This window comes from Oryctolagus cuniculus, chromosome 9, assembly GCF_051225735.1.
Source record: "Oryctolagus cuniculus isolate XC-2025 breed Fujian yellow rabbit chromosome 9, ASM5122573v1, whole genome shotgun sequence".
Classification (NCBI taxonomy): Eukaryota; Metazoa; Chordata; class Mammalia; order Lagomorpha; family Leporidae; genus Oryctolagus; species Oryctolagus cuniculus.
The window spans coordinates 66,258,030-66,273,271 of NC_142875.1; the positions used below are offsets into that span (position 1 = coordinate 66,258,030).

The window sequence follows — 15,242 nt, forward strand, 5'->3', positions numbered from 1 at the left end:
CATATGGTTGTCACAACAATTACAACAGTAACTATGCATCAGAAAGCATTTAGCATGGTGTCTGAACAAGTGCTCAATATCTTAGAGGAAATGTTTCACTTTTGAAAAATGAAATGTAGTCATTTCTTGTTACCTGTGGCAGTTCTGTAGCATAAAGTCACTGTGAATACTGAATTAGAAGTATTGAACCATCATCTCCAAGGAAAGTACAGAGTTAGATTCCTGTAAACCACTGGTCATGTTTGTTAGCTGATCAGTAGAGAACTTTGTTTGATGTGTGTTTCCGTTGAAAGACCGCTCATCATTCATTAGCACTGAACTTGCGGCTGACAGCCCTGTAGGTAACTCATGCCTATAAACAAAGCGTATCTAGTGCAAGTATGTTTTTCCATTCAGTCGACCACAACCTTCTTGCTCTGAGGTTTACTATGCTTGGAGCCCTATGTAAACAGTGAAATTACCAAGGAAGAACACAAAAATATTTTAAAACACAGCACTATGTGGATTGCAGAAAGCACACTTGCTTATGTTTTGGGGGCTGGAATGGAAAAGCACCAGCATGGGCTTGTTTGACCTTACCTGGGAACTTGTGCCCTGGAGACTCAGTTTCTGCCGCTCTGCACATGTACATGTCCACAAGTGACTGTAAAGGTGCTTCAACTCTGGATTTGAGGCTTTTAACTTTTAATAGACAAATTCACAAATATAGAATCTACAAATCCTATGCATCAACTGTAGTAGTTCTTCTTGCCTACGTGAATGGACTCTTGTAGACTCCTGAAAATGTACTTTCATGTACCTGATCAGAGTGCTAAAGTGTTGAGGCTGGTTTGTGTGTGTCTCATAGAGCCAAGGCCTGTTACGTGTTACTATCATGACCTCTCTCTGCTTCCACATCTTCTTGCTCTGGCTCAAGTGCTTGTTTGAGATTTATGGGCTTGGCAGAGAGCTATGCAGAGTAGCCCACCCTTCAGGCTCGGGAGTCCCTCATCCTGGATGTGACATTCGACGGCTTGCAGTGCACATGACCTGGAGCAAGTCATGCAGCCTCTCCAGCTACAGTTGCTCTTGGATGAGATTGTGATAATAAGATATTTTCTGTAGAGGATGTTGTGAGAATTCATGAAATCATGTCCACAAAACACTCCATCCAGTGCCTGGCACTTAGGCTTATCCTGGATATCCTTGCCTGCAGGATCCTTCTTCAAGCCTACCTCAATTCCACTTCCTGTGAGAACACTTTGTCAGTTCTTCAAGCCCAGAAAATAATTTCCCCTGGTGTTCCCAAATCACTTTTGTCCATAGCAATTAGCACTTGAGGAAATGCACTGTACTCAGGTTTCTTGCTCTGCTCTGCTCAGCTTTCAGCTTCTTCAAGTTGAAGACAGGTCTTTTTTACTCTTTCTCTGCTGCTCATTAGGGAGCCAGATCCATTGTGGGTATACAGTGATTTTTGCTGAATATATGTTAGTATATTTATAATTACAAGTGAAAAAGTGACTTCAACTATTAGAAGGAAACTATTGGGTAAATACAAAATAACTGCTTTTTAAATTCAAACCCTGTACATGTGCAATATATTAATTAATTTTAAACAATAAATTATGTATTATCTACCCTGAAGAGGGGTAGATATCTACCCCCCAAAGAGGGTTTCTCTTAGTGTCGTGATTGTCACCTAGGGAATTTATTTGCAGAATCAGAAATTCCACCCCAGATCTATTAAATTGCAATGATATTTACCAAATTCCTGTAGGATGTTTGGCAGTCATTTTAATGGGAGTTACCAAAATTCTCAGCATAATGAAACACTGGGATACACTGGAATGTAAACATATTGATGGGAAGTACTAGGTGTATCTGTTCAGTACTGTAGCCCTATACCCCGAATAAGGTTTAATACAAAGGAAGAACATGACTAATTGCTGATTGAACAAATGAATAAGGAATGAAGATACAATTTACATTTAGGTTCCCCGAGTAAGTACTTGGGGTTTTATAGAAATAGCAGTCTTGGCCGGCGCCGCAGCTCACTAGGCTAATCCTCCACCTTGTGGCGCCGGCACACCAGGTTCTAGTCCCGGTCAGGGCGCCGGATTCTGTCCCGGTTGCCCCTCTTCCAGGCCAGCTCTCTGCTGTGGCCCAGGAGTGCAGTGGAGGATGGCCCAAGTACTTGGGCCCTGCACCCCATGGGAGACCAGGATAAGTACCTGGCTCCTGCCATTGGATCAGTGCGGTGCGCCGGCCGCGGCGGCCATTGGAGGGTGAGCCAACGGCAAAGGAAGACCTTTCTCTCTGTCTCTCTCTCTCTCACTGTCCACTCTGCCTGTCAAATAAATGAATAAGTAAATAAATAAAAAGAAATAGCAGTCTTGAAACCCATCAGTTCTCAAACTGCTGTGGTTAACACTCCCTCACTAAAAAAAAATCCCTGAGGCTTACTCTTTGGAGACCGATTCAGTAGGTAGTGGTGGGGTAGTGTGCACTGGAATAGCTAGGTTTAACAGGTTCATAGGTATTTCTTTTTTTTTTTTTAACTTTTATTTAATGAATATAAATTTCCAAAGTACAGCTTATGGAGTACAATGACTCCCCCCGCCCCATAACTTCCCTCCCACCCGCAACCTTCCCCTTTCCCTCTCCTTCCCCTCTTCCATCCACATCAAGATTCATTTTCAATTCTCTTTATATGCAGAAGATCAGTTTAGCATATATTAAGTAAAGATTTCAGCAGTTTGCACCCACATAGAAACACAAAGTGAAAAATACTGTTTGAGTACTAGTTATAGCATTAAATCACAATGTACAGCACACTAAGGACAGAGATCCTACATGAGGAGTAAGTGCACAGTGACTCCTGTTGTTGACTTAACAAATTGACACTCTTGTTTATGGCATCAGTAATCACCCTAGGCTCTTGTCATGAGTTGCCAAGGCTATGGAAGCCTTTTGAGTTCACCGACTCTGATCATATTTAGGCAAGGTCGTAGTCAGAATGGAAGTTCTCTCCTCTCTTCAGAGAAAGGTACCTCCTTCTTTGATGGCCTGTTCTTTCCACTGGGATCTCACTCACAGAGATCTTCCATTTAGGTCATTTTTTTTTTTTTCCAGAGTGTCTTGGCTTTCCATGCCTGAAATACTCTCATGGGCTTTTCAGCCAGATCCGCATACCTTGAGGACTGATTCTGAGGCCAGAGTGCTGTTTAGGACATCTGCCATTCTATGGGTCTGCTGTGTATCTCGCTTCCCATGTTGGATCGTTCTCTCCCTTTTTTATTCTATCAGCTAGTATTTGCAGACACTAGTCTTGTTTATGTGATCCCTTTGGTTCTTAGTCCTATCATTATGATCAATTGAGAACAGAAATTGATCACTGGGACTAGTGAGATGGCATTGGTACATGCCACCTTGATGGGATTGAATGGGAATCCCCTGGTATGTTTCTAACTCTACCATTTGGGGCAAGTCAGCTTGAGCATGTCCCAAATTGCACATCTCTTCCCTCTCTTATTCCCACTCTTATATTTACCAGCAATCACTTTTCAGTTAAGTTTCAACACTTAAGAATAACTGCATATTGATTATAGTATTCAACCAAAAGTATTAAGTAGAACAAACAAACAAAAAATACTAAGTGGGATAACGTATTAAGTTGTTCATCAATAGTCAGGGCAAGGGCTGATCAAGTCACCATTTCTCATAGTGTTCATTTCACTTTGAAAGGTTTCCTTTTTGGTGCTTGGTTAGTTGTCACCGATCAGGGAGAACATATGATTTTTGTCCCTTTGGGACTGGCTTATTTCACTCAGCATAATGTTCTCCAAATTCTTAACAGCGATCACTTTTCAGTTGAAATTTAAACACCTAAGAATAATTGTGTGTTAATTACAGAGTTCAACCAATAGTACTAGAACTAAAAAAAAATACTAACATGGATAAAGTATTACATTGTACATCAACAGTCAGGACAAGAGCTGATCAAATCACTGTTTCTCATAGTGTCCATTTCACTTCAACAGGTTTTCCCTTTGGTGCTCAGTTAGTTGTCGCTGATCAGGGAGAACATATGATATTTGTCCCTTTGGGACAGGCTTAGTTCACTCAGCATGATGTTTTCCAGACTCCTCCATCTTGTTGGAAATGACCGGGTTTCATTGTTTTTGATTGCTGTATAGTATTCTATAGAGTACATGTCCCATAATTTCTTTATCCAGTCTACTGTTGATGGGCATTTGGGTTGGTTCCAGGTCTTAGCTATTGTGAATTGAGCTGCAATAAACATTAATGTGCAGACAGCTTGTTTGTTTCCCAATTTCATTTCCTTTGTATAGATTCCAAGGAGTGGTTTAACTGGGTTGTATGGTAGGGTTATATTTAGGTTTCTGAGGAATCTCCAGATTGACTTCCATAGAAACCTGAATATAACCCTAGCATTCAACCCAGCCATCCCACTCCTTGGAATTTACCCAAAGGAAATTAAATTCGCAAACAAATAAGCTGTCTGCACATTAATGTTTATTGCAGCTCAATTCACAATAACTAAGGTTCATAGGTATTTCTAATGACAGTTACCATTATTTGACTGAAAAATGTGCTACATCATCCAAGCAATGGTCCAACAGCTAAATCAAGTGTAAACAAAAATACTTCGAATTTTGCTTTGAGATGCATACATAGCAATGCACAAAGACTTACATGCAAAATGAGGGGTCTTCAAAAAATTGGAAAATTCATATTGAAAAAAACATGGATTTCAAAATCTTTTTGCATCAAAATAAGCTTTAATTCCATTTTCACATGACATTTTTAAAGGTCCTCTTCTTTAATAGTCAAATTAAAATGGAAATGATGTTGAACCCATGATGCTGTGGGCTTTGCAGTATTGCTCTAACAACTGCAAGCCGCTGGGCTGTGTTTACATTGTGTAGTAAGAAATTCCATTCACATTCTCTTCTGTGTGTTCACTCTCTTCCAGATTCAGAAGGAGCATGGCAGGGGTGAGTGTGAGTTCTGCTTATCCTCTCCTGGACATGCACCTGTTCAAGGAGTGCACGTCAGAGTAACAACAGTGAAGCCATATCCTCTCCAAATGTTCTCCTCTTTGTTGGCTCCTGTGATGGTTGTTGTACTTGGAGTTTCTGACAGGTGTTCTGTGAGACTTATTTTTAGGTCCCTCTATGAAATTCCTAGTCGTGGAGTGTATACTATGTCTTCTTTAACAAACATTTGTCAGTACAGCTTAACATCTTGGTGTCTAATCTTCCAACAGCTTGGAAGGAATGGCTTTCCCATTCTCTGTTCACTACTCCTTATGGTCAGCCGAGACTGCTTAACTCTCTCTTCCCTCGGAGAGAAGATCTGATAGTATTGTGTAACCCAGCAGACACAAGCCTTGGCAGGACCTCATGTAAAATCGCCAGCTGCTGGACTCAGAAGCTCTAGCCTTCCCCATTTTTCAGAGAAGACACCTCTAGAACATGATGCCATCCCTTGCTAGGGTAGACCAGTCTTGTCTGGAATTCTGCTTGCTGTAGGCGCTTACAATCTTTGAGTTCACTGACCATTCTGGCTCATCTCCAGGCTCAGGCATCAAAGTGTTAAAAGAGCAGCGTAGATTAGAGACATCACTACATCTACCTGCTGCTGTGCTCTGCTACTTTCCAGCCATTCAAAGGAGAAGAGACCTGGGGGATGAGGACCAAGAGTGCACGGGGACTGTTAAATTGGCAGCCAAAGGGAGAGGATAGTAGAAAGTCAAATTAAAATTTTCTGCCTTTCAGCACAGAGTAACTTGGATGCACTTTTACCCTCATCTACAGCTTGAATGTAGGCATGGATTTTAATAAATCTGAGGGGTTCTTGAACTCGATGGATTAAAAATTATTTAGTTATATTTACATTATTTCCATACAGTAGCTAGGGCAAGCCATTCCATTTGGTTTACTGATTGGTGAGATGCTGAATTATTTCATTAGAATAGTGCTATAAGTAATCATCATGTGCGGGGAAATTAGGCACACGAGGCAATTCAAAGATGGCGCCCAAAGTACGTAAGGTGGGTGGAACCCAATGTTGTTTACCACCAAAGCTAATTGGCCATGCGACATCAGGGGAGGTGACAACAACTGATGACAAGTGTATAGACATATGGTTGGTCCTGTAAAAAATTGCCCCGTAAAATGACCTTTTAAGTATTGGTTGGTCCTTATGCCCTGCCCCAATAGTCCTGCGGTTTCGTGCTTTAAAAGGCTTTGCTATGCATGCAATAAACGAGTTCTTGCCTGACTTGACTCCCTGCTGCATCTAACTGTCTCTGTGATCAAGGGAGGCTGGGGAATGCGTGAATGGCACGCTTCTTTCTTGGACCCAGTCCATCCTCGTTCGGGTGGACTAAGACTCTACAATCATGCTATTTTATGACATGAAGTTCTATCCTCCTCTTGCTCTGTCATGATCACTGTACTTTGTGAGTGTCAGAAGATGTAGTGAGGCTTGCAGCAGGCATCAGTAGGACATACAGTCTGGGGTTAGACGCAGAGACCAGGATTCCAGCTCTTCACTGTTCAGGAGTGAGATGAAATGGATCAAGGTTTACCATTGCTGGGACATCGATTTTTTTTTTTTAGCATGCACATTAATAGCTCCTTTGCTTATCTTAGCACCGCTGAGGATCACATGTGATGAGTCTAAGGGCTCATTTAAAGTAAAAAGTCATTCATGAGTGTAAGCTGCCAAGAAACAAACACTATGATTTTCACGTTTTTGCTCGGAAACATCACCAGGTTGTTGGTCATGAAGGCCTGCCTTAACTTGTGGCCTGGTTTTCTTCAATCAGGTAGTTGCTGGGAATATTTCAACTTGTTTACCATTTCTCAGATACATGTCCATCAATAAGTAGCTGAGTTTTTGTTTCAAGATGAAATATTATTTGTTCTAATAATGAGTATACATGATTTATTAAAATGTCTATTGGAAACCAAAGATAAATCCACTCGGATTCCTAAGAGACATTTGGTTTACAGATGAAAACTGCAAGGTTTCTTTCTTAGACATCCTTATTAAGGGGGAACAAGAACTAATTAAGCTTTTTCCTATATCTAGGCACATGTGCTCCCTGCAGCTCATTAGAGATAACATGAAGCCAGGCACAACGCGGCTGTGGAGGGAGACGGCTTCCATGTGCAGGGACTAGGGCACTTGCTCTTCTATTTTCTTCTGCTTTTTGTTTTTTGCCTTTGGTTGAGAAGTGATTTTATTTGCTTGTCTGCTTGACAAAGCAACCTATATGGCCAAAACTCAAATAGGAACTGAGTAAAAAACCATCTCCCAGTGTGAGACAACCCCCCGCACCCCCACCCACTCGATTCCCTTGGTTTTTCTTCCTGGCGACAGCTATTCTTGATGAGCTTGCTACAGATATTCTACACGTACATAGCTGTGTCTGTATTTGTATACCCTGTGAAGAAAATTATGACACAAGTGAGGGCACAGTAGGCATTCTGTGATGTGGCCTATTTTTTCCACTTAACAATATTTTTCCATCCAATTTCTTATTTTCCCTAAGATAAAAAACTGTGCTTTATGTTTGCTTACTTTTCTGTGAACTCATTGCTAATTCAACACCAAGGACCCTGCCAGTTGTCCAGCTGTGCTCTTCACCTACTCAGACCGTCAAGTATTCAGACCAACATTTTCCAGAGGAATTTCTCCTGGAACCTTCCAATCTGTTCCCTCCTGACCTGGGTGTTGTTTATGACTGGGGAAAGCTGTTTTCTGGGACCTTCCTACACATAATTCTGGGGACCGAATTGTTTCTTTTGTGTGAAGTGCTTTCTTTCCTGTTTTCCCATTCTTCCTGTTTCTTGGTTTACTCTCTAATTTTGGCGAAGTACATTCTTCAGTATTCTATTTTTTAAAAAAGTTTTATTTTCTTATTTGAAAGGCAGGGATAGAGAGGGAGAAGCAGAATACAGAGTAATCTTTCATCAAATGCTTCACTTCCCAAATGGTCAGGGCTGGGCAAGGCTGAAGCCAGGAGCTCAGAACTCGACCCACATTTCCCATGTGGGTGGCTGAAGCCCAAGTACTTGGGCCATCTCATACTGCTTTCCCAAATGCATTAGCAGGGAGCTGAATCAGAAGTAGAGCAGCCAGGACTCAAGCCGCTGCACGACAATGCCAGCCTCTCTACAGTGCTCCTCTAAGGAAGTGTACAAAGTGTATTTTTGATGTCTTGAATATCTGAAAACACCATCTCATGTTTATATTTGATTCATCATTTGATAAGGAATTATGGGTTGATAAACAGCGAAGTGTTAACATAAAAGTGGTGATCTTGCCCTTAGAAAGACCCGCTGACCAGGTTGTTCCTTGACTGTTTTCTAGGAGCTTCAACTGTAAACAGTTGCCTACACCAGTGTAAATGTTTCCTGGGATAGAAGCACTTTACTATGCCTAAGCTGTTTGTGCAAACAGCATGGTTTATATCGAATGCCTGCTTTTCTTTCGGGAGCCTGAGATTTTGCTACATGGGATGCAGAGGGTGCTTGCTGCCAATTAAAAAAAACACACACAAAACTTGGATATTGCATTTCTAATGCACTGTTCTGATGGGCAACTTTTCACATATGGTATCACAATGCATTGTTGCAAGAGTTAAGCACACCATTTGTGACTCTACAGGAAGTTTGAGCTTAGTATCCTCAGAACTTTCTTGTACATTTCTCATTTGCTGATTTGTGTATTTCTGCTGTTACATAACATAGGGGTGAGTACACACGTAAGCTAATTTCCATAAATTATGCTAGTGAATCATTGAACCTGGAGGAGTAGAGACATGGGGATCCCTGACTTAGCTGGAAATCATTTGCCATCAGAATCGGCTTGGTATTCTCCACTGCCTTTTACCTTCCATGTTGCTATTGAAAATTCAGAAGTCAGTCCTATATCTGATGTTTGTATACTGCAATCTCCTTTTCTCAAATCTTGTAGACTCTTCCCTTTGCCTTCAGTGTTCTGCAGTGCTAAAATATGGCGCTGTGCCTGGATCAATGTTTGTTTTCATATACTATGCTGTATCTTAGTGAATTCTTTTGATCTATCAGTTTTTACCATTTATTCATGGAACATTTTCTAAATTAGGTTTTGATGATTTCCTTCCTTCTGTTTCCTCTGTTCTTTCTGTATTGTTCTGGCTTGAACATTGGACCTCTTGATTCAGTCTTCTAATATTATTTCTTTTTCTCTCATTTTCCATGTGTCTATTTAATTTCATACACATTGCTTTGATTTTTATCTTAATCCTCTGTGATATTTTTCATTTCTTTTGTGGTAGTTTTAATCTATAAGAGCTCATTTTTGTTCTCTGAAGTTTCTTTTTAAAGACATTATTCCTATAAGGATACTAGTGGTAATTATCTTGAAATTATTTTCTCCTGAGAGAGTCTTTATTACTGCCAGGTGCACTATAGCTACACAATTACTCTGGTCCCTTTTAAGTCACACACTTATTCAGATGTCTTCTGATCCTCGAGTATCTATTCCCATTTAAGATCTGGGCAATAAAAATCTGCAGGAGAGCTCTGAATAGTGGCTTTCACTTTAGAACTTGAACTTCCTTCTCTTTAGAGTAGATGGCCAGGTAGTCTCCTTAGAATGTCTGCTGGTGAGAGGCTCTTCAGTCTTGTAGGCTGTTTATTGTCCTCAGAGAAGGGGCTAAGTGGAAGAGAGCCACCTCCTCATTCTACTTGTAAATATTTACTTGGTCTTCCCATGGACAATATGATATTTCCATCCTCAACTCTGTTTGGTGGCCCCTCAGTCCAAAACCATCTGTCTTAGCCTTTCCGATGGTACCAGGCCATTTTGTTATTGCAAAGATAAAGTTTTAGGGATCTGATTTTTAAACAGACCATGCGCACTCCTTCTTTTAGTCAATGTTACCTCTATTTACAGAAGTATTAGTATTGTCAACTTCTAAGACTTTTCAGGTTATTTTTTAACTTTGCTTGTTAGTAACCATAAGTGAAAGAACAATAGCAACAACAGAAAACCTTTGTCAAACACCTGCATATTTTGTTCTCATTTCTTCTCTTTATAAGTTTATGCATTAGAAAATAATTCCCATACTGTTGCCTTGGAGGGTTTTCAGAGAGAGTGAAAGAAAATACATATGCTTTAAGTGCATTTGAATTCAGAACTTCTGATACTCTCAGTGCATACTTAAATATGTCTTCCGCCTCTGACTCTCGTGCTTTGAACATTGGTATTGAGCCCTTACAATGTGCTCACTGAATAAATTTTGTGCAAATATATATGTATGTATGTACACACATATATTTGATTTATATATGTAATGTGTTATATATTTGTATATCTATATATACGTGTGTGTGTGTGTGTGTGTGCAATTTTCTTTGGTTGCCAGTGATGGAAACCATGCTAAACAAGCCTAAACCAAAGAGGGGGCTTACTGACTATAAAACTAAGTGCAGGCATAGATCTTGCTCCAAGCACAAATGCGTGGACAGACTCTAATTAAATAATCAGATATCCTGCTCTGTCACCTTTTGTCTGCTTGTCTCTTTGTTGTGGCCTTGTTCTCATTTGTAAATATAGAGCAAGCAAGGTGACTTTTACACTTTTTATTTGTGTTTCTAAATGAAAGCTTTCTTTTCCTCCAACACTTAATGGAAAGGTCCCAGTGATGAGGCCAGCATCATGGGGCAGTTAAGCGACCAGCTGTCTTATTTGTGTCCCAAATGCTTGACGTCTGATCCAGCTTCCTGCTAATGGCCTGGGAATGCTTGGCCTTGGTTGCCATGGCCTTTGCCAACCACATTGGAAACCAAGAAGACACTCCTGGCTTTAGCCTGGCCTTGCCTAGCCCTGGCTGTTGCGGCCACTTGAGGAGTGAACCAGCAGATGGAAAACTCCCTCTCTTATTTCTCCCTCCCTGTCTGTAACTCTTCCTTTCAAATAAATATTTTTTTTAAAAGATCCTAGAGACAAATTTGTATTGGTTCACTTTGACTCACACACCTTACTCCTGGGCCAATCGGCATAGCTGGGAAAGGGAATATACCAGAACTTGACAAATGGCCTGTGGGCCAAATTCGTCTATTTTCTTTTGTCTTGTCTTTTCCATTTCCTTTCCTTTCCTCTCCTTTCTCCTCACCCCTTTCTCTCTCCTCACCCCCTTTCCCCTTACCCCCTTTCTCTCTCCTCACCCCCTTTCTCCTTACCCTCTTTCTCTCTCCTCACCCCATTTCTCCTCACCCTGTTTCTCCTCACCGCTTTCTCTCTCCTCACTCCTCACCCCTTTCTCTCTCCTCACCCCCTTTCTCTCTTCTTATCCCCTTTCTCTCTCTCCCTCCCTTTTCCCCTTCCTTCCTTTTAAAGTTTGTGTATTTTTATTTTTGTGAAAGTGATTGACCTCGATCTTCCATCTGCTGGTTCACTCCCCAAATGCCCATACTAGAGCCATCACCTGCTGCTTCCGGGGTGTAGTAGAGTGGAAATCAAGAAGAGGAGTCATCCCAAGCAGTCCTAACTGGGATGGGAACATCCTAGGTGGCAGTTTAACCCACTGCAGCACAATGCCCATCCTTCTCTTATTTAATACCAAAAGCTAAGACTATGCTTATTAGTATTTATGAATGATTACGTTAAAATTTTTATTCAGGGTGGGTATTATGGCACAGTGAGCTAAATGGCTGTTTACAATGTCGGATTCCCATATCAGAGTGCCAATTCGAGTCTCAGCTGCTCTAATTCCAAAATACCTCCCTGCTAATGTGTCTGGGAAGGCAGTGGAGGATGGTCCAAGTGCTTGAGGACCTACCTACCTACAAAGTGCTTCTGGATTGTGCCTGGCCTAGCCCCAGCTGCTGTGGCCATTTATGGAGTAAACTAATTCTCTCTCTCTCTCTTTCTGTCACTCTGCCTTTCAAATAAATAAATCTTAAAACAAGTTTTTTATAGACCTCTATAATACCTTCCATTTTGCATTTTGATGCTCAAAGTGTAACACCTCCACTGTGCAATTTACTGTGATTGAGTCTTGGTATGGATCATGTAGACAGCCTTAGCCAAAGGGGTGAGATACGATGGTTGTCAATCTCATTGGAATCCAACATTTGTGGTGGAGGAGCAAACACTTTCTGAGTAAAGTCTACATGCTCAACAGAGAAAACTCAACAAATAATTATCTCTGAGTACAAAACATTCCCACTAGTAGTACAAACCCAAATACATCTTCATGCAGATGGCATATAATTTAAAGGGTTTCTCTCTATTCTTTGAACACCAGAGAGCTATCATCATTAAAGATCTATTGGGAAAAACTTGATTTATCTCCATCCCTAACACCAAAGGAACACATACCAGCATAGGAAGAGGTGGACTTGAGGTTTGTTTCATAGTATTTATTTGCAATATTTTTCCACCTCCCTGTTGAAGGAGGGAACTATTTATTTGATTTGAATGAATCCAATGGTAAGCCATTATTATTATTTTTTTTTGACAGGCAGAGTGGACTTGAGAGAGAGAGACAGAGAGAAAGGTCTTCCTTTTGCTGTTGGTTCACCCTCCAATGGCCGCCGCAGCCAGCGCGCTGTGGCCGGCGCACCGCGGCCGGCGCACTGCGCTGATCCGATGGCAGGAGCCAGGAGCCAGGTGCTTCTCCTGGTCTCCCATGGGGTGCAGGGCCCAAGCACCTGGGCCATCCTCCACTGCACTACCTGGCCACAGCAGAGAGCTGGGTAAGCCATTATTTAACACACACTTTTTAAAGCCTGCCTACCAGCTGTTGGATCAGGCACTGGGTATACAGCAGTAACACAGTGCAGAGGTTTATCATCTAGAAACCCATATAATTTTCTCAGCATTGCTCTCAGTGGTTTAACTGTTAGTGTAATTCGTCTTCCTTTACCTCCCTGAGTTATACAAGCCTGCCTACTTCCCCTTACCCCCAAGCTCCTTCTGGACTGGGTCAGTGACCACATGCCTTAAGCCCCTCTTCTAGCTTATGCATTCCTGTTTCTCTTTCCAGAATTGCTTCTTCACAAACCCAAGTCCATCATTTCCTATAAATTTCAGCCCAAGACAAATTTATTCTGGCACACCTCAACAGTAAATTACAAATTTCTCTAGCACCTATAGTGAAGCCCTACAACTGAATACTAGATTATATGAGGGTGCTCCAAAAAGTTCACAGAAAAGTGAATTGAAAATGTTTATTTTACTGCAAAAATCTTTAAAAACATGCATAATTTTTCTACAATATGTGTTTTTTTGTGGGAACTTTCTAAAGACACCTTACATTTGTGGATTTCAAAACTTTTTTGTATCAAAATTATTTTAATTTCACTTTTCCCAAACATTTTGAAGTTCACTCATATATTCTCTGATAATTTCAACTGGGATTTCATTTTTTATTTGAAAGGTAGAAAGATAGAAGAGATTTTCTATGCACTGGTTGACTCCCCAAATGTCCACTGCAGCTAGGCTGGGCCAGGCAGAAGCCAAGAGCCAGGAATTTAACTTATGTCAGGTGGGTGGCAGAGAGCCCATTGCTTGAGCCCTCGCCTGTTGCCATCCAGGTGGTACATTGAAAGAATGCTGGAATCAGGAGCAGAACTAGAATTCAAACCCAGGCACAAATGGGACATGGATATCCCAAGTGGCTTTTTAATTGCTATTCAAAGGCCCACCATGATAGCTGGGATTTTCATTTAAACATCTCAAGAATTTACATACTTGAGTCACTGTAGTCTCCCATCAAACTTAATTTGACCTTTAAGTAAATAAATAAGTTGACTAAACTTAGTCTGATTGTAAGGACTCAGGATCACAAGAAGACTTGGATTCAATGACAACTCAGTAACAGTTAAATTTCAGTCTTGTTCTCTGGAGTTAACCATTCAGAAACAATGAACACATACTCATCTACCCTTTAACTCACCCAAAATCTGTCATCAGGAAAATAACACATGGACATTTCACAGTGTTGTTCACAGCAGCATCATTTATCACAGCAATTAAAATGTTCATTAATAGGAAATTATTTTTAAAAAGGTAAATTCATCCTCATCCAATGAAGACCTATGTAGCTAAAAGGGAGTGAAGAGGATATCGCTATATGAATATATCCAAAATATGAATTCTCTAATAATTTTTTTCATCTCCAGGTACTGGAGCAACTACCTGCTGCCTCCCAAGGTGCACACTGGCAGGAGGCTATAATCCAGAATGAATCCGAGAAGCTGATGTGGTTTGTGGATTTCTCCCAAATTACACTCACCATATGTAATTGATGAATGTAGCCCAGAAGGTCACAGTGCTAGTGGAGAAAAGCAACGGGCACTTTCCAGTCATTTTCATCTCTTAGTTCATTTACTAATGTACACTGCCTTCCAAGTGCACATCAGTTTAAGAACTATTTAGTACAGAATCTGAAACACAAGTTACAATGCTGGTTATAAGAATCCAAGAAATGAATCAAAAAGGAAAACATGTATAGAGGCGAAGCTTGAAATAATAAAGTGTTGTAAAATAAACTAGGCTGTATGCTATTGTGAGAGTCCAAAGACCTAAAGGATTTCACACTGCGCACCCTAAGAGACTGTTGTGAAAGCGAACAATGGATCTTAACCCATCCCCATTATCTTCCTGCCCTGGAAGGAAGCACTTGCAGTGCCTGTAGGCTGAGGAGGAGAATGCTGAGTACAGCAGGATGTCATTTAGATGCACCTGTCTCATTGCTGCTCTGTGAAAGGGAGAAGGTGGTAAAAAGCAAAATCCAGGCTCCTATTTTAGGACACTGGAAAGAAAAAGACAAACAAGACCATGAGCTATAGCTTCTGTGCTTTCTTCTTATGTCCTTTCTCCTACCATTTCTCCATTAATTAAAAATTAAAATGTTTGAACACAACCACTGTGTCATGTAAACTCCATGAATACAGTGGAGGTAAAGTTCATTATTTATGATAATTTTATTTGCTTATTTCAATTTTGTTTTAAACTGTGCACTAAATTTAGTGAGTTTAATTTATATACTATCACCTATGAAATGATTTAAGTTTGGCCTCAATTCTATATAACCTATTACACTTACTGGACAAAAATCCAATACTTCAGTAATTTTAGGAACACATACACAATTTTGTAGAAGAAATAATTGTGGTTGGTGAAAGATAAACTTTAGAGATGAATTCTAGCTTGCTAACAGGAAATGATGGAAC

General features: G+C 40.6%; 1 long non-coding RNA gene across 4 annotated transcripts in view; it reads left to right on the top strand.

Moving 5' to 3' along the window:
• The window catches only part of LOC149124590 (uncharacterized), a 335,846-nt gene extending 321,074 nt beyond the window's left edge, over positions 1-14,772 (top strand). For 2 of the 4 annotated variants that reach the window (XR_016213263.1, XR_016213267.1), the window contains 2 exons: positions 4,976-4,997; positions 14,190-14,772. This is a non-coding gene — a long non-coding RNA (uncharacterized LOC149124590). Of the gene's footprint in view, positions 1-4,975; positions 6,061-14,189 lie in introns of those variants that run through there. The other 2 variants (XR_016213264.1, XR_016213266.1) reach the window with 2 other exon arrangements.
• The last annotated feature ends 470 nt before the right edge of the window (positions 14,773-15,242 follow it).